The following is a 22,996-nucleotide window of genomic DNA, read 5'->3' on the forward strand; positions in this document are numbered from 1 at the left end:
AAGTTCACTTCTGTGGAGACAGAAGTACAGACAGTGTCTCTAAATAATTTTAAAATAAGGTGGTAAACAGAGCGCTTTAATAGAAAATGGTCCAGTGAGGGGGAAATAGAATGGTTAAAATGGACTGATGATTAGCTAGAATTAAAAGTATGTACGCGCTCGCACTGGTAAATAGTACAATTATACGCTGGAAATGCGGAGAACGAAGTAAAGATATTGTGTACCGACAAGGTAGGAAGTTGAGTCGAAAAAAAACGTAGTCAACCGATAGAAAGCATTTACCCCAGAATATCCATACCTGCAGTGGGGGAGGGCCCTGGAGAATAGTCCCGTGCGACCCAATCCATAACTATTGCTCCACCAAAAGGAAAGGGACCGCAAACAGCCTGGTATGGAGATCGGAGGGAAGAATGCTGTATGAGAATGTATACCCTGAAGTTCTGTCTATAATAGTAAATATAACCAATTTAGGACTGCAAGAAAAGTGTGACCTGAAAGTAAGGGCGGTATAAACCCGTTTGCTGCAGGAGATATTGGAAGACTATCTGGATGGCTCAGGGGCATCTAGGTTTCCAGACCCTTTCAAGACAAGCCATACACGGAGGCATAAACGGGCTTTGGTCAATGATATCCTGACAGGAGTAATCACGGGAACATCATTTGTTAACGCCCAAGGTATGCAATATCTCGAGGAACAAACAGAGCGGGTCAGAGACACAGTCAGGTATCTGCTACAGAAATGGATCGGAAACACCGAGGACCTTGCTAGCGAAAGAGATAGGGCAGCTGGGAGCTTAGTTAAAGGGATTATTGTCCTGGAGGACCAGCATGCCACCACTAATCACCGGATTAACCTAGAATTTAAGAAAGAAAAGGATGAGTTTCAGCCAGACATCTGCCACTCTTACGGTGGATGGATGATCGGGCAGGTCAGAAAAGACCTGGATCAAATACACTGGGGCAAAGACCCGGAATGGATCAATAGCAACCATCTGTTCCGCCTGGCAGAGCATTCGGTGCAAATGGACGCATGGACGATGAAAGGAATGACAAGAGTCTTTCCATCGACAGGCAGATGCAACGATTCCCAGGCTTCCCTGGTGGGGATGGTCCTCATGCTTCCAGTAATGGTAAAGTGGGAGTATGGACATTATCGCCAGTTTGAGGTGGAGAAACTTGGTCTAATCCGGTTTGAGAAGTAGATGCGATATTACTGATGGATCAATATGCGATCAAACGGAACGGAACCACGAGTGGTGTCTCATTATCAGGTTGCCGCAGGATAGGAAGCCTAACGATATGTCCACATGCAGTGGACTGGGGGAGTAACGACAAGTGCGGATTTAACTGGACGAAGGGATATGTTTTGGAAATAAGCCCATCAGAGTATTAACCAACTCACTCAGCCTCCTGTGGAAAAGGTGAACACTGTGTGGTAACCAACCAATTAACTGTGACTATGGCATTCATCAGTGTAACATCCTGAACCCCAGCTTCTGCTTCACCGCGAGTCTACCAGTAACGATTGGACGAGCGTGAATGAAATATATCCATGCTCGAGAAACTATTACACTGAACTTGACTGATGAAATTAAGCAAGCTTTATACCAATACGACAGTAAGCTGGCTGCCCAATACTTCACCTGCCTGCGGACCTGATGTAGATCAAAGACCTCACTCTGGCAAGCATAAAACGATACCACATTATTGAAAAGGAGCTACGCATAGTGAAAAAATATATTGCAAAAAGGCCTTCAATATACACCTTGGTATGAGAAGGCGTGGAACTGGGGACTGAATGTTAGTATACACTATAGGATATGAATAATCTCACACAAATTAGTGGCTGTAGAATTAGTTTTGTCATTGAGATACTTGTTTCTCTGTTGGACTTCTTATAAACTCCGTAGGGTAAAGAAGCGAACGCTGACTACTGTATTGGAGGTAAAGACATTATTGATTACAGGAAGCTAATTCAGAAACGTCTGGATCTCAGTTCTCCCCAACCTAGCGGCTGATCACGACAGCAGGTGCGGGGAAAATGAGAAGCTGAGTGACAAAGGTGATCAATTGGGCTGGCCAAGGATCAAAAGGAGGGAAATTGTAGGGGGATTCTTTTGGTAATTCCTGCTATGAACCTAATTTGGACTCCAATATCCGCTGACCCTCTGTCATGAAGATAGCGGAAGCAAGACAAGGGACGAATGGAGAGGGAACACAGCTGCTCGTTTGTTCTCACTGATATCTGCTTGTTTTTCTGCGGATAAAGGGCAACTGAATGTTGAAACAATGACCTCAGGGTCTCATATACGTTGTTGCGAAATGTGTCTATTCTTCCGTTGTAACCTTAATAACAAATGCAGTTTTAGTTTGTGACCTTAAATATGGGGCACTCTGGGCCAGTCGCGGTGTTTCTGGCGTGATGGGTTGCGGTACCTGAGCAAAGATATCGAATGTTACCACGTCTACAAATACGTATATTAAACTTGTGTGTTTTCCCAAAAAAGCAGACAGGTGACTCGAGTCTTGTTCTTTAAAATAGATTTTTATCCCAACACCAGTACATTGATATCTTCCAGCTATCGGCAGCTTTCTTCTTCAATATCAATGGCAATGAAACCGGCCCTTCTGCCCCAGCAGTCCATGCTGTCATGCATGATCCAATTCAGCCACCTCTCATCTTTCCTCATCTAAATCTATCAGCATAACCTTCTCTTGCCTTCTCCCTCATATGCGTGTCTAGCCTTCCCTTAAATGCATTTATGCTATTTGCTCCAATCACTCTCTGTTCTAGCGAGCTCCACGTCCCCACCAATATTTTGGTAAGAATGTTTTGTTTGAGTTCCTTGTTGGATTTCTGGTTGACTGTCTTACATTCATCGCGTCTACATATGCAGCTCCGCACAAGTGGAAACATTCTCTTTCTATCTGTTCTATCGAAACCTTTCATAATTTTAAGGTCCTCAATTCGGTCACCCTTCAACCTTCTTTTTTCAAAAAAAGGATAACCAGGATAACTTCCATGATTCTCAAAGCTATACCTCTAGAAATAAAGCCACACACATGGTTTGCTTTTCTTGACGTTGTTAACCTGTATGGCAACTTTTACTGATTTGAATAATTGTACTCCGTGTTCGCTTTGTTTGTCTACCACACACAGGATCGCATCCTCAAAATAAAAAGAGATCTCCCTCTTCTTCCTACAATATATAACACCTCACATTAATCTGCGTTGAACTTCGTTTTCCAATTGTAACCCCAATCTGTAAGTTTAGTAATGTCCTCCTGCAATTTCTTGCATTCGTCCTCTGTATTCACTAACCACATCACCGCCCCCGCAATACAAAGTTTAGCCATGCACAAAGTTAGAAATTGTAAATTCAGGTGAGTTTATAATGGGGAATGAAAGAAATGGCAGACCAATTGAATCAATTCTTCGATTCCGTCTTCACGAAGGAAGATACAAATAACATTTCGAAAGTACTAGGGGACAGCGGTTATAGTGAGAAGGAGGAACTGAAGGATATCCTTATTAAGCACGAAATTGTGTTGGGAAATGGATGGGATTGAAGTCTGATAATTCCCCGAGACCTGATAATCTGCATCCCAGAGTACACAAGGAAGTGGCCCTAGAAATAGTGGATGGATTGGTGATCATTTTCCAACAGACTATCGACTGTGGATCAGTTCCTGTGGACTGGATGGTCTCAAATATAACACCACATTTTAAAAAAGCAGGGCGAGAGAAAACGGCTAATGATAGACCGGTTAGCCTGACATCAGTAGTAGGCAAAATGATGGAATCAATCATTAAGGATGAAATAGCAGCGCATTAGGAAAGCAGTGACAGGATCGGACCAAGTCAGTATGGATTTATTAAAAAGAAATCGTTCTTGACGAATCTTACTGAATTTTCTGAGGATGTAGCAAGCAGAGTTGACCAGTGAGAAACAGTAGATGTGGTGCATTTGGACTTTAAAAAGGCTTTTGACAAAGTACCGCACAAGAGATTGGTGTGCAACATCAAAGCACATGGTATTGAGGTAAGATACTGACGTGGATAGTGAACTGGTTGGCAGACAGGAAGCAGAGAGTCGTGATAAACGGGTCCTTTTCACAATGGCAGGCAGTGACTAGTGGAGTGCCACAGGGCTCAGTGCCGGAACCCCAGCTCTTTACAATGTATATTAACGATTTAGATTAAGGACTAGAGTGTAATATCTCAATTTTACTGATGACCCTAAACTGGCTGGCGGTGTGAGCTATGAGGAGGACGCTAAGAGGGAGCAGGGTGACTTGAACAGGTTAGTTGAGAGGGCAAATACATGGCAGATGCAGTATAATGTGTATAAATGTGAGGGTATCCATTTTGGGGGCAAAAAAATGAAGGCAGAATATTATCTGAATGGCGGCAAATTAGGAGTAGGGGAGGTGCAACGAGACCTGGATGTCATGGTTCATCAGTCACTGAAAGTGGGCACACAGGTACAGTAGGCGATAAAGAAGGCAAGTGGTATGTTGGCCTTCATAGCTAGGGGATTTGAATACAGAAGTAGGGAGGTCTGAATGCAGATGTACAGGTCCTTCGTCAGGCCTCACCTGGAATATTGTGTTCAGTTTTGTTCTTCTAGTCTGAGGAAGGACGTTTTGCTCTTGAGGGAGTGGAGCGAAGGTTGTCCAGACTTATTCCAGAGTTTGCTGGGCTTTCATATGAGGAGAGACTGGATCAACAGGAACTTTATTCACTAGAGTTTAGAAGGATGAGAGGGGATCTCATCGCAACTTAGATGATTCTGACGGGACTGGACAGGATAGATGCAGGAAGAATGTTCCCGATGGTGGAGAAGTCCAGAACCAGGGGACACAGCTTTCGGATAAGGGGTTGGCCATTTAGGACTGAGATGAGGAGAAACTCTTTCAATCAGCGAGTTGTTAACCTGTGGAATGCCCTGGTGCAGAGAGTTGTTGATGCCAGTTCACTGCATATATTCAAGACGGAGATAGATATGGCCCTTCCGGTTAAAGGGATGAAGGGGCATGGAGAGAAAGCGGGAAACGGATACTGAAGGAATGATCTGCCATGATCTTATTGAATGGCGTTGCAGGCTCGAAGGGTCGAATGCACTAATCCTGCACCTATTTTCTTTGTTTCTATGTATCTAAATCATTAATATAAATTATGAAATACAGTAGTCCCAGCACTGATTCCCGTGGAACACCACCATTCATCTTCTGCCAATGTGAGTAGTTATATTTGACTTGCCTGTTCCAGATAAGTTCGTGATGAATGTTGGCCAGCAGGATGTTGTAGGTGGGGGATTATGTGGTGGTCAGACGTTGAATGACAAGTGGCGCTGCTTTGACTATCGCTTGCCGGAGATAGTCATTGCCTGGCACTTATGTGATGCGAGTTTAATAATCTGCTGGATGTGGTTATTTGTGGCATACAATAACATATGCAGAGTAGTTGCTGATAGGATAGTGAATGATTGATAAATGCAGTCTGTATGTAGAGAGAGTCGTGAAGGTAAATGTTAACAGCCAGCAGAGAATGTTAAAGAGAGGGAAGATAGATTATGAAAGTAAACTAGCACGACACATAACAATTGTAAAAACAGATAGTAAGAGTTTCGACAGGTACGTTGAATGGAAAAGTGTTGCGAACGAAATGTGTGTCCCCTGGAGGATGAGACTGAGGCATTAATAATGTCGAACCGGGAAATGGCAAAGCCGTTGACCACATATTTTGTGTCGGTCAAAGGCCGAAATTCGAAGGTAGAAGGCTCGAAAAACATCCTAAAAGTGGAAAAACAAGGGGTGATAATGAGAGAGGGACGTAATGCATTATGGGACTAAAGATGGTCCAGTTTACTGGACCTGACTGCTTATATCCTTGGGTCTTATGAGAAGTTGCTTTATTGATCGTGAATGCATTGGTTGTTATTTACGAAAATGACTGGGATTCTCGAGCGCTCCCAGCGGCTTGGAAAACAGCAAATGTAATACCATATTTATAAAAATGAGGCAGGTAAAAAGCAGGAAACTATCGACCAGTTAACCTAAAATCAGTCGTTGCGAAAATGCTGGACTCCATTATTAAGTAAGAAGTAGCGGCACATTTCGAAAAACATGATACAATCAAGCAGAATCAGCTTTGTTTTATGAAAATGAATTGATGATTGACAAATTTTCTGGAGTACTTTGAGGATGTAACGAGCAGGTGGATTAGGGGGAAGAAGTAGATTTGATGTATTTGGACCTCTAGATGGCTTTCAATAAGTTTCACGTCAGTTATTACTGCACAAAGTACAACCTCACGGGGTTGGATTTAAAATATCGGCTAACTATCAGAAAACCGAGAGTCTGGATGAATGGATCATTTTCCGGTTAACAAACAATGACTAGTGGGTTGCGGCAGGTGTCAACTACTTACAGTCGAGAGTAATGTCTTGGATGAAGGGACCGGGTGTAATGTAGCCAAGTTTGCTAATGATACAAAGATGGGTGGGAAAGCAAATTGTGACGAGGATGCAAAGCATCTGCAACGGGATTTAAATAGGTTAATTGCGTGGGAAAAAAAATTGGCAGATGGATTATAATCTGTTAAAATGTGATGTTATCCACTTTGGTAGAAATAATAGAAAATCTATTTTTATTTTAAATGGAGAAACATTGCAAAGTGCTTCAGTACAATGAGACCGAGGGGTGCTTGTGCATGAAATACAAAAAGTTAGTATGCATTGACAGCAAGTAACAAGGAAGGTCAATTTAATGCTGGCCATTTTTAAAAGGTGGATAGAGTATAAAAGCAGAGAACTCCAGCTGCAACTGTACAGGGTATTGGTGAAACACCACCGGAGTATTGTTTGCAGTTTTGGTCTCCATATTTAAGGAAGGATTTACTTGAAGTGGAAACTGCTCACAGAAGATTCACTTGGTTGATACCGCAGTTGAGGGGGTTGACCGTTGAAGAAAGATTGGGTAGGTTGAGCCTATACACACTCGAGTTCAGAAGAATGAGAGGTGATCTTATTAAAACTTATGATAATAAGCGGGCTCGAAAAAGGGGAATGCAGAGAAGATATGTCCACTCATTGGTGAAACTAAAGCTAGAGGAATCGTCTTAGAATAAGGGGTCGCACATTTTCAACTGAGATGAGGAGAATTTTTTTCTCTCAAAGCGTAGTAAATTTATGCAATTCTCTGCCCCAGGGAGCAGAAGCGGCTGGGTCATTGAACAGATTTAAAGCCGAGATCGACAGTTTTTTGAGAGATAAACGAGTAAAGGGTTATCGGGTGCGTGAAGAGGTGTGGAGTTGAGGCCAAGATCATATCAGCCATGATCTTATTGAAAGGTGGAGCAGGTTTGAGGGGCCAAAAGACCTACTCGTGCACCCATTTCTTATGTTCTTATGATGTAATTGATCGATAGTGCAGGATTTGAAGAAACCTGGATAATATCAGCTTTTAACATAAAAGTATGTTGAATGTAGCGATTAACAAAAAGGCTGGTTCGTTCAATTGATTAGAACGTGGTATTAGTAATGCCACAGTCGTGGGTTTGAACCTCTTGTGGCCAATTGACGTTTGTTTGTGGGGCATTTTCTATTTTCTTTTTGTTGTTTCTCATCAGCTTTAAACGTTTGGAAGGAAACTCACGTAAGTCATATAAATACTTCGAAATAATACTGCAAAAGGTTAATTCTGCCGAGAGCTCATAAACCTGACAACTTCGCCCTGTGTTTTTCTGGCCACAGCTATTACTTGACCTGTCGAGTTTTTTCCAGCATTTATTGAACAATTCCATATGCAGCATCTGCTCCACTATGCATTTTATTTTGGAGCCGTTTCCAAGTTTGTATTATGAAAGAAATTGTTCCAAAATAAGTTGAAGTTTGGAAATTGAAAATCAGTATAATCCGAGGATTGGTGCTTCAGTGTTGGAATGCTCGCCGACTCTTAAATCTGTGCAGTACGCTCCCTCGTACAATAACATCTTTCCTGTAATGTGTTGACCAGAACTGCATGCAGACTTTAGCTGTGTTCCAACTCGGGATTTTGGTAGCATTTCAAGCAAAACCGCACTGTTCTTGTATTCCATGCCTCTCCTGTCAAACGTACGTATCCCGTATGCCTTCTTAGCCATGTGTCCATCTACCTTCATGGATCTGAGTACATGCTTTCCAAGGACCCTATTGTCCTCTATGTGTCCCAGTGCCGTCCACTGATTGTTTATTCCCTTGCCTTTTTGCCCTGCCCAAATATATTACCTCATACTTCTCCAGATTGAATTACATTTTCCACTGTTCTGCCCATCTGTTCAGTGCATTTATGCTGTCTACGTCTTTCTGCCTCATTATCTAATACAGGGCAGGATTTAGTATAATGTTAACAATTCTTAATCATACATCCTGCATTCAAATCTAATCATTGCTGTGTACCGCAAAAAGAAAGAGGCCGGGAACTGAGCCCTGGGGAACCTCACTTGACAGACAATTCCAACCACGCCTGTGCATGATGGCATATTCCAAATGTAAGGAATGGGTGAATAAGGTGGAGGAGGTGAAAGCACAGATGGACACCTTGAAATATGATGATAAATTAACGATTACAGAAACATGGCATAAAGAGGGGCAGGGTTGGCATCTCTAGATTCCTGGTTACAAGGTTTTCAAACAAGATAAGGATGGGCATAAAAATGAAGGGGTGAAAATTTTTGTGAAATAAACAATTATAGCTGTGAGAAGGGTTCATAAGTTAGAAGGATTTTCAAAAGAAGCTAAATCGGTTCAACATAAGTACAAAAAGGGGCAAACGCATTACAGGGATTGAACTGCAGGCCCCTAAACAATCAGAGGCAGTTAGAAGAAGAAATCTGTTGGAAAATATCTGAAACATGCATACATATTAGGGAGCAATAGTGGGTGATATCAATTATTTTAATATTAACTGTGATATAAGTAGTAAATATGTATTGACGTCACAGAATAGCTCAATTGCATTCAGGATAACGTTTTGTTTGCCAAATAATAGCAAGCCAAAAAAGGGATGTTGCGGTTTTGTACTTCGTTTTAATAATTAAGCTGGGCAGATGGAAAGCATATCGGTGGGAGAATCACTGCAGTGCACCCGCGAAGCTGAGAACTTCGTGGATAGCACGTTTCTTGATGTGGTCACCTCGCAGCTTAAACGTGTGCAGGGTGAGAATGAATGTGCGGCCGCCAGACTGAAGAGGAGGAACAGCCAGGTAATTCAGGATTCAACTGAGTTCTTCTTACTCTCCACCCAGCTTTCTGTTCTGAGTACTGGTGTGGGGGTGGGTGGGTGAATCGTTCTTCGGGGAATGCAGCCAGAGCCATGTCCACGGCACCACTGCCGGCTCAGCTGCCCAGGAGGTAGGAAGACGAGTGGGAGCAATATTGTTAAAAGACACGCTGCAGACAACACTCCAGAATAATATGTTGCCTCCATGGTGTCAGGGTCAAGGAGAAAACTGAGCGGTTGCAGGGGATGCTGGGCGGATATGGTGAACAGCCAGAGGACTTGATACATTATGATACCAATGTCACAGGTCGCAAGTGGGATGAGGCACTGCATGTTGATTTGGGGGAGCGAGAAGGGGGATTAAAAAGCATGAGGTGCAGCATTTTTTTTGTGGTGGAGGAGAAGCGAGAGATTATGTCGAAAATGCTGCGAATGTTTGTGACGGAGAAGCGGCCAGATATTTTGGCGGAGGAGCACTGACAGATCGTGGTGGATGTGCAGCGAATACCTTTTTTGCAGAGCAACGGAAAGAGATCGTGGTGGAGATAAGGTCAGAGATCGCGGTGGAAATGGAGCGAATGATTTTGGCGGAGGAGTGGTGAGAGTTCGTGGCAGAGGTGCGACAAATGAAAGTACGAGGCACAGAATAGGCGACGGCCCAGGGGCAGCACGGGCTATCCCACATTGCGAAATGTGTGTGCACTAGGTCCATGCAGCAGAGCAGTTCTCCAGTGATCCAGCTTAACCCATGCCACGAGATAAACTCCAAGCTCTGTCAAGTCCCTATGGTGGCTTATGTGCAAAGGTCACCACACGTTAAAAACATCCACTCGCAGGCATCATCCACCCCTTCAATTTGTGAACTGGACTGAATTGTCGGTTCCTTCATTGAAACAACTGTAAACACATGCTGAAACAAGTCACCCTTGTTCGAAAGATCGTCTAAGTTGATGATAAAAAGTTAGTAATTTCGGCTTATTCCCGGTGCGACGTGTCAGCGAGGAGAATGATATTAGAGCATTTACTATAACATGACGGAAAGAAGAGCAGGTACGATAGGTCAACATTCCTGGTTACATGTTTGTCAGGCAGGTGAGAGGGGGGATAATACCGAGGGGAGGGGGTAGGTCGCAGTATTGATTAAGTAAACAATTGCAGCTGTGAGGTGAGATAACGTGTTAGAAGGGTCTTCAATTCAGGCTATATGAGATTAATTGAAGAATATAAAATGGGCTGGGAGTGTAGTAGAGATGCCCAGAGGTACATCGAAGAGCAAATATATAGGAAAATGTCTAAGAAGTGCAACAATTGGAGGGAAATTAAAGTAGGCGATTTCAACTATGCTAAAATTAACGAGGATAGAATTGGTGTGAAAAGTATAGCGGGTGCAGAATTCCTGAAAGTGATTTAGGAGATCATTTTAAGCCAATATGTAGCAAGTCCAACATGATAGGGGGCGGTTCTGGGCTTAGATTGCGCGAATGATGCTGAGCAGGTCGAAGGTACATCAATGGGGAGCATTTTGGTGCTTGTGATCATAACTCAGTTAGATATCGTGTAGTTATGAAATTGACAAAGTTACATCAGGAATATAAAATCTCAAGTTGGGAAAAGTCACTTTTGGTAAACAGAGATCGGATTTCGCCAAAGTGGACTGGAAATAGCTACTTGAATGCAAAAACTGTGTTAGAGCATTGGGAGGCATTCAAAGAGCAGAACCTCAGGGTTCAGGACAAATATGCTCTTTAAAGGCATAGGGTGAGACTAACAAATCTAAAGCCCCTTGATGTCAAGGTGCTTGCAGCGCAGAATAAAGAAAATAGGGGTACATATGCCAACGCTTGGGCTCAATAGTTCAGAAACTCTAGAGGAGTAAATAAAGTGCAAAGTTGAAATTTAAAACGAAAGTGGGAAAGCAAAGAGAGATAATGAAAAATATATTGACAAGTAAATCAAGGAAAATGCAAAGATTGACAAATACATTCAGAAGAAAGGATATCAAAAGAAAGTGTAGGGATCATTAGAGACGATAAAGGTAATCTGTGTGTGGAGCCAGAATATGTGTATATGCTTTTAATGAATACTTTGCAACTGTGCTCTCAAAAGTGAGGGGCGATGCAGACGTTGCAATCGGTGAGAAGTGTGAAATATTAACTGAATTAATCATAGTGAGAAAGGTAATATTGAGGGATGTAATAGCTTTGAAGCTGGAAAACTCCACAGGGCCGAGAGAAGGAAAAGAGGAAATAGTACAAAGTCTGATCATTATAATACTCTCTGGGTACAGGTGTCATGCCAAAGGACTGGAGGACTGCTAATGCCGAACATTTGTTTAAAAATGGATAGATGAACAATTAAAGACCAGTCAGCCTTACCTCGGTTGTGGGAACATTATCTGTAAAGATTCTGAGGAACAGGATAAATATTCATTCAGAAAGATACAGATTAATCAACGACAATCAGCATGGATTTGTTAAGGGAAGATCGTGTCTGCGTAAATAGATTTCATTTTCTGAAGAGGTAACAAGTGCATTTTTTTGTAGTGCATGTTGATTTTCGCAAGACTTATGACAAGGTCACATATGACAGACTGCTCACGAAAGTAAAACCCCTGGGATCCAAGGCAAAGTGGCAACGCTGATTCCAAAATTGTCCCCGAGGCAGGAAGCAAAGACCAAAACGTTTTTTTGGAACTGGAAAGCTGTTCGAGGGAGGATCCGCAGGACTCCGTAGGAGGATCCTTTTTCTTTGTGGTATGTATCAATGATTTTATTTGAATGAAGGACATAGGATTGAAATTTGCAGATGATACAAAAATTGGCTGTGTGGTAGATAATGAAAAAAAGCTTTGTTGAATGCTGGAAGATATCAATTAAGTGGTCAGCTGGGCAGAATCGTGGCTTATGGAAACCAATATTTAGAAACGTAACGTAATACATTTGAGGACGGCGAACCAGGCAAAGGGTCGCACGTTAGATGGCAGAACACTGAGAAGTGTAGTGGAACAAAGGGAACTTTGAATGCATGTTCACAAATCAGTGAATGTTGCAGGACAGGCACAAAATATCGTGCAGAAGGCATACGGAATGCTTTCCTTAATTTGCCGAGGCATAGAATACAAGAGGGATGATATGTTAGAGGGATAATCAAATGTGTCATATGGGTCAAATTGATCCATAAAAAAGGGGCGATCACACTGCCGCGTGTGCATTTTAGACCGCAAAACTATGGGAGGGAGATGGCAGATAAAATATGTCGGCAAATTGCCGTGGGACACAAACCATAGGATAGTCATAGTCGGGGATTTTAACTATCCAAATATTGGGACACATATAGTGTAAAGGGGAGTGAGTGTAGAATTCTTAAAATGTATTCAAGATAATTTATTTCACTCAGTATGTAACAAGTCCAAGAGGAGATGTGGCGGTTTTGGATTTTGTTTTGGGAAATGAAACTGGGCAGGTTGAAGGGGTATCAGTGGGAGAACAATGGGGCTAGTGACCATAATTCAGTCAGATTCAAGGTAGCTGTTGCAAAGGAAAATGATGGTCTGGAATAAAAGTCCCAAATTGGGAAAAAGCTAATTCTGCCAAGTTGAGGAGTGTTTTGGCCACAGTGGACAGGAAACAGCTACTTCTAGGTAAATCATTTTCGGAACAGTGGGAGGCCTTCAAGGAGGAGATCAGGAAGGTGAAGGCCAAGCATGTACGCTTAAAGTGAAAAGCTGTGAAAAATAAGTCGAGATGCGCCTGGATGTCTAGGGACTTACAGGGGAGGATTAAGAAAAAAAAGTACGCTTTTTCAGATACCAACGGCTAAATACTAATGAATCTTTTGAGGAATATAGAAAGTTAAGAGATTATATTAAAAATGATATTAGGAATTCTGAGAGAGAGCATGAAAAATTGTTTGCTCGTAAAATTAAGGAAAACCCAAAGATGTTCTACAAATATATTAAGAGTAAGATGGTAACTAAAGAAAGTATAGGACCTCTTCGAGACCATGGGGATAAACTTTGTGTGGAGGTGCAAGATTTTGCTGAGGTTCTTAATGAATAATTTGCATCAGTTTTCAAAAAGAAAGGGGCAAAGCAGATACTGCCATCGAGGAGGTTTGTGATATTCTGGATGAAATAAACATAGAGAGAGAGGAAGCATTCAGTTTTTTTTAGCAGGTTTGAAAGTAGATAAGTCTCCAGGCCCGGACCACTTCTATCCTACTTCAACTCATCCTATTCGCATAACCTTCTACTACTTTCACACTCATGTGCTTAGGTTGCTCCCTCTTTAAAGCATCTGTGTTAGTCACCTCAACTCGTGATCGTGTTAGCACCATCCACATTCTGATCAAATTTTGGTGAAGAAATTACTCTTGAATTGCCTACTGAATTAATCGGTGTCTGTCTTTCATTGATGACATGTAATTCTGAACTCCTGCACAATAGCAAATATTTTCTCCACGTCGACGCTATCATATCACTACATAATATTAAAGACAATATCTGCCTTGACCTTTGCAGAGAAAAGCTCTCCAGTCTGTTTAGTTTTTCACGGTAAGTAAATCCTTCCAGTTCTGTCCGAATTGCTTCCTGTTGTGCTGTGAGATTCAATGATTCTACGATTTAGTTTTCACATCGACTGGGAGATACAAGAGGGCAAGCATGCCGACCAATTGTCTTAATTTTTCAAACGACCATTTGATTATTAAAATAATTGCAAAATGTAGATGTGATAGCCGAGTGGTTAAGGCATTGGACTTGAAATCCAATTGGTGTTTCCCGCGTTGGTTCCACCCCTGCTTGCAGCGATTCCCTGACGAGATGACTGAAACCGAGACTCAACCTAATTCCCTGAAATGCCTTTTGTTAAAATGATTGATGCAAACTTATTATTCGAATTGGAAACACTAATAATTTACTAGAATCAAAAAGTGATTGTTTGTTTGTTCGAAACTTTTGCAAAGAGCATTGAGAAATATACACAGAAAACAGCATTAAAAAGTGCATTTTTTAAAGAGCCCTGCAAAGTTTGGCAGGAAACCACATTCAGCTGATGAGCTGAACAAGTTTAGGCAGTACTCAAACCTACAATCTTCAGATAACATCAGTGTTTGCATCGAAGTCAGACTCTTTCTCTATTAAGCCACGCTGCTCCTGCAGTACACAGCGGACTAATATTGATAATGAGCGATGATTCACGGGAATTTTATTTATTTCAGTTCCATACTGAGAACGCAAACCAATCAGCGGCAGTGGGCCATTAACTGATTGAAATGCGATAAGTCCCAAATTCTCGAAGATAAGCGAATTGTTCATTAAATGCTGGAAACAATCCGTCTTTCCACCAGCTCTTATCAGAACTAAGATTTTGCATCATTGCTTCAATATTTTGCAGGGCCCTTGTGAGTTTCGTTCCCAAATGTTAAAGCTTCTCTAGAATAAAAAAGCTAAAGTACGCGCAACACCGCCCTCCCCCACGCAAAAATAAAATGTCCCGTACGGTGATGGAACCCACGGCCTTCACGTTAACAGCACCATGCATGAACCATCTGAATTAACCGGCCCTACTATCGTGTACTTTTAGCGGATGATCTAAAAGAATAAACCGAGCATTTCTGCAGCGTCGTTCACCTCAGGACTTCCCAAAGCGGTTCACAGTCAGCTAAGTAGTTTTACAGTGTGGTCACTTTTGTAAGGTAGGAAATGCAAAAGAAGATTTGCAACAGCAAGAACCAACGATGTTATAGTGAACAGATGTAGGTTGAAGGATGTACATTGGCTCCATGACACCGGAGTGAACTCTCCTGCTCTCCTTCCGAATAGTGGGCGTTTGATCTTTTAAGTCCAGTTCGGAGGGCAGACAGGATCTCGGTTTAAGATCTCAACCGAAAGTCAGCAACTCCGAAAGTGCAGTGCTGCATCACTACTGTTGCTCCGACATTAAAACACCTACTTGACCTCCTCCTCACCAATCTGTCTTTCGCAGATGCAACTGTCCATGGCAATATTGGTAGTAGTGAACACTGGACAAACCTTGTTGATACCAAGTCCTGTCTTCACACGAAGGACACTCAGCATCGTGTTATCTGGCACTACCACCGTGCTATATGTGATAGATTCTGAAGAGATCTAGCAGCTCAAAGCTGGGCATCCTTGAGGTGCTGTAGGACATTAGCGGCAGCAGAATATTATTCCACACAATCTGTAACCTTATGTCCAAACATATACCTCACTCTACCGTTACCTTGTAAACAGAGTACCAAACCTGGGTAGCGCCTCAGCCTCTTTTTTCAAGTGAAAGTAGACCCAGCATGTTCAACCTTTCCTGATATGTTTGCACTGACTGTTTATGCATCATCCTTGCAAATCTACTCTGCATGCTCTCAATGCCTCTATATGCTTTTTATAATATGGCGAATGGAACTGTAAGCAGCATTCTGTGTGGTCTAACAAAGGTTAAATAGAGGTTTAGAATAACGTCACTACTTTTATATTCTGTCCGTGTAGACAAAAATAATCTCGTTTTTTTTGCCTTTTGTATAGCCTTAATAACCTGTGTTTTAACTTTTAGAGTTGTGTGCATTTTTCTTCCGTGATCGCTTTGATCCTCTACGCCACCCAGACTGACATCCTCAAATAATATGCAACCACCCTATTTTAAGAACAAAATATAACACCTCACATTTATATGGTTTGAAATTCAAATGTAAATTTTTCATGACCTCCTGTAATTTGTTGCAGTCCTCCTCAATTTTGACCACCCCCCCTAATTAGATATAACTTGCAAATTTCGTAATTATGTTTTTGCTTCCTCGTTCAAATTTTCAATATATCTTTTGAACAACAATGATCCCAACACAGGTCGTTGTGGAACACCACTACCCACCTTCTTCCAATAGGAAAAGCTCCATTTTAACACTACTCTCTGCTTTACGTCTTGAAACCAGCGAGCTATCTATTCTTCTTGTTGTCTCCTGATTCAGCATTCTATAACCTGGGCTTGAGGGTCTTCTTGTTCCTGTGCAACAATCTCGAGGTCCCAGTATTTTATTTGATTAAATCAAGCATGTAGACTTCGTTAGCAAGGGCAGCATTTGTTGCGCATCTCTAATTGCCCTCGTTAAGGTGTTGCTGAGCAACCATATGCAACTGACTGTCTCGCCAGTCCATTTCAGCGGGCAGTTAAGTGCGTCTAGAGTCACATCTCGGCCCAGACTGGTAAGGTCGGCAGATATCCTTCCCGAAAGGATACTAGTCAATCAGATTGTTTTGTTACGATAATGGTCACCATTACTGGTACTTTTAAATTCCAGGTTTATTTAATTACATTTAAATTACCGTACTCTAGTGGTGGGCTGTAATTTTCTCTCACTGGATTAGTAGTCCAGTGAAATAACAGTCATGCTACTATGATTGGCCGCCAGTGTAATGTGCTCGAGTGGTTGAATGACTCCTCCTGTTTCTGGGCAACAGTTGGAGCTAAGGAATGGCCAACACCCTGGACGGTGAGTGAATTATCATGTCACTATTATTGGTCTCCGCCAATTAATGTCCTCGAGGGTCCGAATAATTCCCCCGTCCCTGTGTCTAATAACAGAAAAGTCCTTTATTGTAAACTGCCTCGGGTGTGCACCGGATTTATTTGATTCCCACTTCGGTTAAGAACAAGATCCGACTTCCTGTATTGCCGAAAGGACATCCGACAGTGGCGCACTCTGGTGTCAGTTAACCTAAGTATAAATGTATTACCCTGTTCATCATGTTGCGTGTTGGAATGGCAAACCCCTGGTCCTATGTAATATGCTCGAGGTGTTGAATTGCCTCATCCTATTTCTGTGCAACATGTTCGTGGGTTTGGCATTGCCTTCTCGTCATCTGTGCTGCAGGTTCGCGCAACAGAATAGAGTTCTACTTTTCTTCCTCATGTCCCTTGCAACTGATTTGAGGGGTTAATGGACTCCGCCTGTCACAGGCTCCATGTCTTGCTCCTGTTACTGCGCAAACGACTCAGGGCGCCCAGAGATTTTAAAGGATAATTGTGGCCTTCATGTAACAGCAAGAGATGGGCTGCAGTTTCACATCTCTGAAGTTTGGATTTGCTGCAAAATTGATTCTGCGTAGCAGGAAACATAAAATTCTGACGTAAAATCCGTCTCTGGTGGTATTCAACCCCACAAATTTTCAATACCTTATATTACATTGACTCAAAGTCTATCTGTCTGATATTTTGAACCGATCATTGGACTGTTAAAGCACATCACTAATGAAGTTGCGAAGGCCGAGTGGTTAAGGCGTTAGATTTGAAATTCAATGGAGCTTTTCCCACGCAGGTTCGAACCCTGCTTGCAGCGATTCTCCGGGAAGTGTTTCTTTCGTTGATTATCTCCGTGTGGATAGCGTTGGAATCTCATCACATTTCCCTTTATTGCACTGATTCATGCGAATCTGATGTTGGAATTGGAAACACTATTAATTTAGAGGCATTAATTAGTGATGGTTGGTTTGTTGGAAACGATTTGCAAAGATCAGTGAGAAAGATAGACACGAGACAGAATGAAAAAATGCCTTTTAATAATGAGTCCCTGCAATGTTTGGAAGGAAATCACCTTCAGCAAATGAATGTGATCATGGTTTGACTTTTAAAGTGTAACAAGATTTGACAAAAGCACCAACGCAAGCCTCGAATCTGCAATCTTCTGAAACCATTAGTTTTGCACCAAAGTGAGACGCCTGAGCCAAATGGCCAAGCGCCCGCTGCAGTGCAGAGCAGCGTGATGGTGAGAATGAAGGATTGCACACCGGAATTGTATTTTTTTCTGTATGATATTTTCCACTGCAGACCAATCTGCGGCAGTGAGCCATTCTGTGATTGAAACACAAGACATAGCAAAGCCGCGGAGGATATGCAAATGTACCTTAAATGCTGAAGAACTAATATTTTGCAGCATTGCTTCAAATCATTGCAGGTCCATTGTGAGTTTATTTCCTAAATGTTTATGCTGCTCTAAAATAATTTCACCCTACCACCAAGAATAAAATAATTAGCCAATACGTGAATAAAACCCGCTAGTTTGGTGTTATTCACATCAGGCTCGAAACAACAGAGCTAACCGGCCTTATTGCTATTCACTTTTTTCACACCCTGTGAAAGAAAAAAACTATCATTTATACGGCGACTATCACCTCAGGACTTCCCAAAGCAGTTCGCAGCAAATTAAGTACTTCTAAATTGTGGTCACTGTTGCAGTGTAGGAATTGCTAAAATTGACAGCATGGAAGGAGGACATTTCAGCTCATCGTGTAGATACTGGCCGACTAAGAACTTCCCAGCCTCAATCCCACTTTCCAGCTCGATGTCCGCTCTTAGGTTACTGCAATTTTAAATGCTCATGCAAGTATTTTTAAATTGTATGAGGGTTTCTGCCGCTACCAGCCAATCAGGCAGTGAGCTCCAGACTCCCACGACCAACTCATAGCTTGTCGAAACAGCCGTACTTCCCCAATAACATTAATATATTCCCCGTGGTTTTTAACGACTCTGCAAAAGGAAACAAGTCCTTCCTACCCACTCTATCTTGGCCCCTGATAATTGTGTACACCTCTGCATAAAACTCCAGAGAATCAAGTGTGAAATTGTCTCGCCTCAGCGTCCTCTGTGCCAGAGAAAACAGAACAGCATTTCCAAACTTTCCTTAAAAAAAAACAGTCCAGGCAACATTCCTGCAATCTCCTCTGCACCCTTTCCAGTGCAATCATATCTTTCCTGAAATGTGCTGACCATAACTGAACACAGTAGTCCAGCTTCAGCCTAACCAGTGTTTTATGCAGTAGAAGTATAACCTCCGAGATCTTGTAATCAATGCCGCGAGAAATATAGGCAAGTATTGCACATGCCTTCTGAACCACATTATCTACCTGGACTGCTACCTTCAGGGATCTGTGGACTGGCACTCCACGGTCCCTTTAGTCCGCTACACATTTCAGCGTCGTACCAATTAATGTTTATTCCCTTGCCTAGTTCGACCTCCCCGAATACATTTACCTCACAATTATCCGAATTGAATTCAATTTGCCACTGTTCTGCCCACCTGCCCAGTGCATTGGTATCTTCCTGCAGTTTGCAGCTTTCTTCTTCATTATCAATGACACAGAAAGATGCCATTTGGCCCAAGCAGTCCATGCCAGCATTCATGCTCCACTTCATCCTCCTGGAACAGCTTCTGCCACTGTGAAAACTTACATTTTACGGCACAAATCGCAAAGAAATACCACCAACGATGTGTCCGCAAGATCCTCCAAATGGCCCAGGATGACAGACGCATCAATATGAGAATCTGCGATCAGGCCGACATCCCCAGCATCTAAACACTGACCACATTCGACCAGCTTATTGAGTGGGCCGCATTGTTCACATGCCTGATGCAAGATTCCCAAAGCATACGCTCTGCTCGGAAATCATTCACAGCAAGTGTGCCTCAGGTGGACAAAGGAAACGTTTCAAGGACACCCTCAAAGCCGTATGATAAAATGCAACATCCAAACCGAAACCTGCCAGTCCATGGCCACAGACCGCCTCAATTAGATAACAGCATCCTGGAGGGCGCTAAGCACCTCGAACTTCGTCCCCGAGTGCATGCAGAAAGCAAGCACAGGCAGTGGAATGAACTTGCGGCAAACGAGTTTCCCCACTCATCTTTTCCTTCAACGAAAGTATGTAACACCTGTGTCACAGACAGTAATTCCGTTATTGGACTGTTCAGTCACCGAAGAAGTCTCTTTTAGAGTGCAAGCAAGTCTTCCTCGAATTTCGTGGGATTGACTATGATGATGATATTCCAGTTAATTTGTGGTGAACGTTGACCAACACGATTTTGTTGGTGGAGGAATATGTGATGATATTGTGATGTATCACTGGAGTTCAGAAGAATGAGAGGGGGTTTAATAGAAACGTTTAAAATTCTGACGGTTTTAGATAGGTTAGATGCAGGAAGAATGTTCCCAATATTGGGGAATCCAGAACCAGAGGTCACAGTCTAAGAATAATTGGTAAGCCATTTAAGACCGAGATGAGGAGAAACTTCTTCGCACAAAGAGTCATGAAGCTGTGGAATTCTCTGCCACAGGAAGTTGTTGAGGCCAATTCACTAAATATATTCAGAAATTAGTTAGATGTTGTCCTTATTACTAGGGGGTCAAGGTGTATGTTGAGAAAGCAGGAATCGGGTCCTGAAGTTGCATGTTCAGCCATGTACTCATTGATTGGTGGTGCTGGCTCGAAGGGCTGAATGGCCGACACCTGCACCTATTTTCTACGTTTCTATGTTTCTATGTTTGTGAAACTTATCTGTCTGTAAGACTTGCCACAAGCGGGCACACCTGTGGGAGATATATTGGTCACCTGTGGGTACCCTGGTGCAAAAAGGTATAAAAGTCAATCCACCACGTTGCTGCCTCACCTTAAAGTTATATTAAATGGTCCAAGGTCGCACTGGCTTAAGTCTACAACACAACCACTTGGATTTATTCTCAACATAACAACTGGCGACGAGTAACAGACCACGGATTTTCACGCGGAAATGGTTGCCTTTGTTATTCTTGACAGATTTATTGAGGATGATTGGGACACCTTCGATGTGCGCCTCGACCGGTACATTGTGGCCAACAAATTGGTCACACCTGAAACAGAGTCAGCGCAGATTCTCCTCACCATATGTGGGTCATCGTTATATGGCCGAGGTAACAACTGGTTGGCTGTGACCAAACTAACGGACAAATCGTACACGGTGCTGTGCACGCATGCTAAATATCGCCTCAAGCCCAAGGAGAGCATCCTGATGGCCAGGTATGGTTTTTACACACATTGTCGCTCCGAGGGCCAGACCGTGGTGAGTTTCATCGCTGACCTTAAACGCCTTGCGGGGCAGAGCGACTTTGCAGGTCCTTGGGGAAAATGTTGCAGGTACTTTTCGTGCTTGGAATTTGAAACGAAGTCATCCTTCACAAGCTGCAATCTGCCGAATCCCTGTACCTGAGATAGGCAATCACGATAGCCCGGTCTTCATATCCATGAGCGACAACACGAAGCGTGTATATTCACAGAACCGAGGCATACCGACAAGTACTAGACGTAAAATAATGCCTTCAGCAGGCAGGACTGTACACGATAGGGCTAGGGTGACTCAGAGGCCGCTTGGGAGTGCTAATGTGAATCCATTAACGCCATGCTGGTGCTACGGGGACAGTCACAGAGCCTATCAATGTCGTTTTGAGCACTCTATGTACAGGGGCTGTGGGGCAATGGGGCACCATCAGCGATTGTGCTGGCGACCTCGGAATCACAATGTGGCACAATCAGCAGAGAGCGACGGATCCAGCGCAGACCACGCTGAACGAGCAGGAGAGGCAAATCAGCTGGAGGATGAGATGGAAGTGCATGGGGTATACATCTTCACCACCAAAAGCCCTCCGATAATGATAAAAGTCAAACTTAGCAACATTCCAGTCTCCATGGAACTGGGTAGGGGAGCAAGCCAATCGATAATCAGCCACAAGGCCTTTGACAAACGGTGGAGTAACAAGGCACAGAGGCCAAAACTGAGCGCCGTTCAAACTACACTTTGCATTTACACCAAATAACTCAGACCTGTCATCGGCAGTGCGGCAGTGAAAGTAGCGTATGAAGGAATGGTGCATGATTTACCACTATGGATTGTACCAGGCGATGGCCCTACGCGGTTCGGCAGGAGCTGGCTTGGCAAGTTCCAGTGGTACTGGGACGACATCAAAGCCGTGTCCTCATCAGATGACGGTCCGTCCACCCACATGCCCAACAATTTCCCGGCACTATTTGAGCCAGGCATTGGCAAATTCACAGTGAAGCTCCACCTTGTTCCTGGAGCATGGCCCATTCATGACAAGGCCCGTTCAGTCCCACATATGATGCAAGCGAAAGTCGAAATCGTGGTGGACAGACTTCAACAAGAGATAATCATATCGCAAGTCGCGTTCAACGAGTAGGCCAGTCCAATCGTGCTGGTGCTGAAGAGCGATGGGACGGTCAGAATCTGCGGCGACTGCAAGGTGATGATCAAACGAGTCTCGTTACAGGACCAGTATCCACGACCCAAAGCGAAGGATTTTTTCGCAACGCTCGCAGCGGGAAGTTCGTTCACCAAGCTAGACCTCACCTCTGCTTACTTCAAGCAGGAGCTGGCTGAACCTTCAAATAAGTTGACGTGCATCAACATGCACAAAGGACTGGTCGTGAATCACAGATGCCCCTTTGGGATTTGATTGGCAGCGGCCAACCTCCAGAGGAACAAGTAGATTCTGCTGAAATCGGTTCTTTCACAGTGGTATACGAGGACGACATCTTGATCACTGGTGGAAACACCACCGATCAATTACAAAACAGGACGAGTTTCTAAAGCGACTGGATCGAGTGGGACTCAGACTGAAACGCCTCAAGTATGTTTTCCTGGCGCAAGAGATCGAATTTCTGGTGAAAGAAATTACGGTGGACGGCATCAGTCACACGGACTCCAAGACAGAGGCTTTCAAGAATGCACCCGGACCACAAAACGTGACGGAGCTGCGTTCGTTCGTGGGACTCCTCAACTAATTTGTTTACTTTCTACCGGGGTTCAGTACTTTGCTGGAACCTTTGCATTAAATGCTACGCAAGGGTAACGACTGGGTTTGGGGTGAATGTCAAGAAACAGCTTTTCACAAGGC

Source organism: Pristiophorus japonicus, unplaced genomic scaffold (genome assembly GCF_044704955.1).
Source record: "Pristiophorus japonicus isolate sPriJap1 unplaced genomic scaffold, sPriJap1.hap1 HAP1_SCAFFOLD_46, whole genome shotgun sequence".
NCBI lineage: Eukaryota > Metazoa > Chordata > Chondrichthyes > Pristiophoridae > Pristiophorus > Pristiophorus japonicus.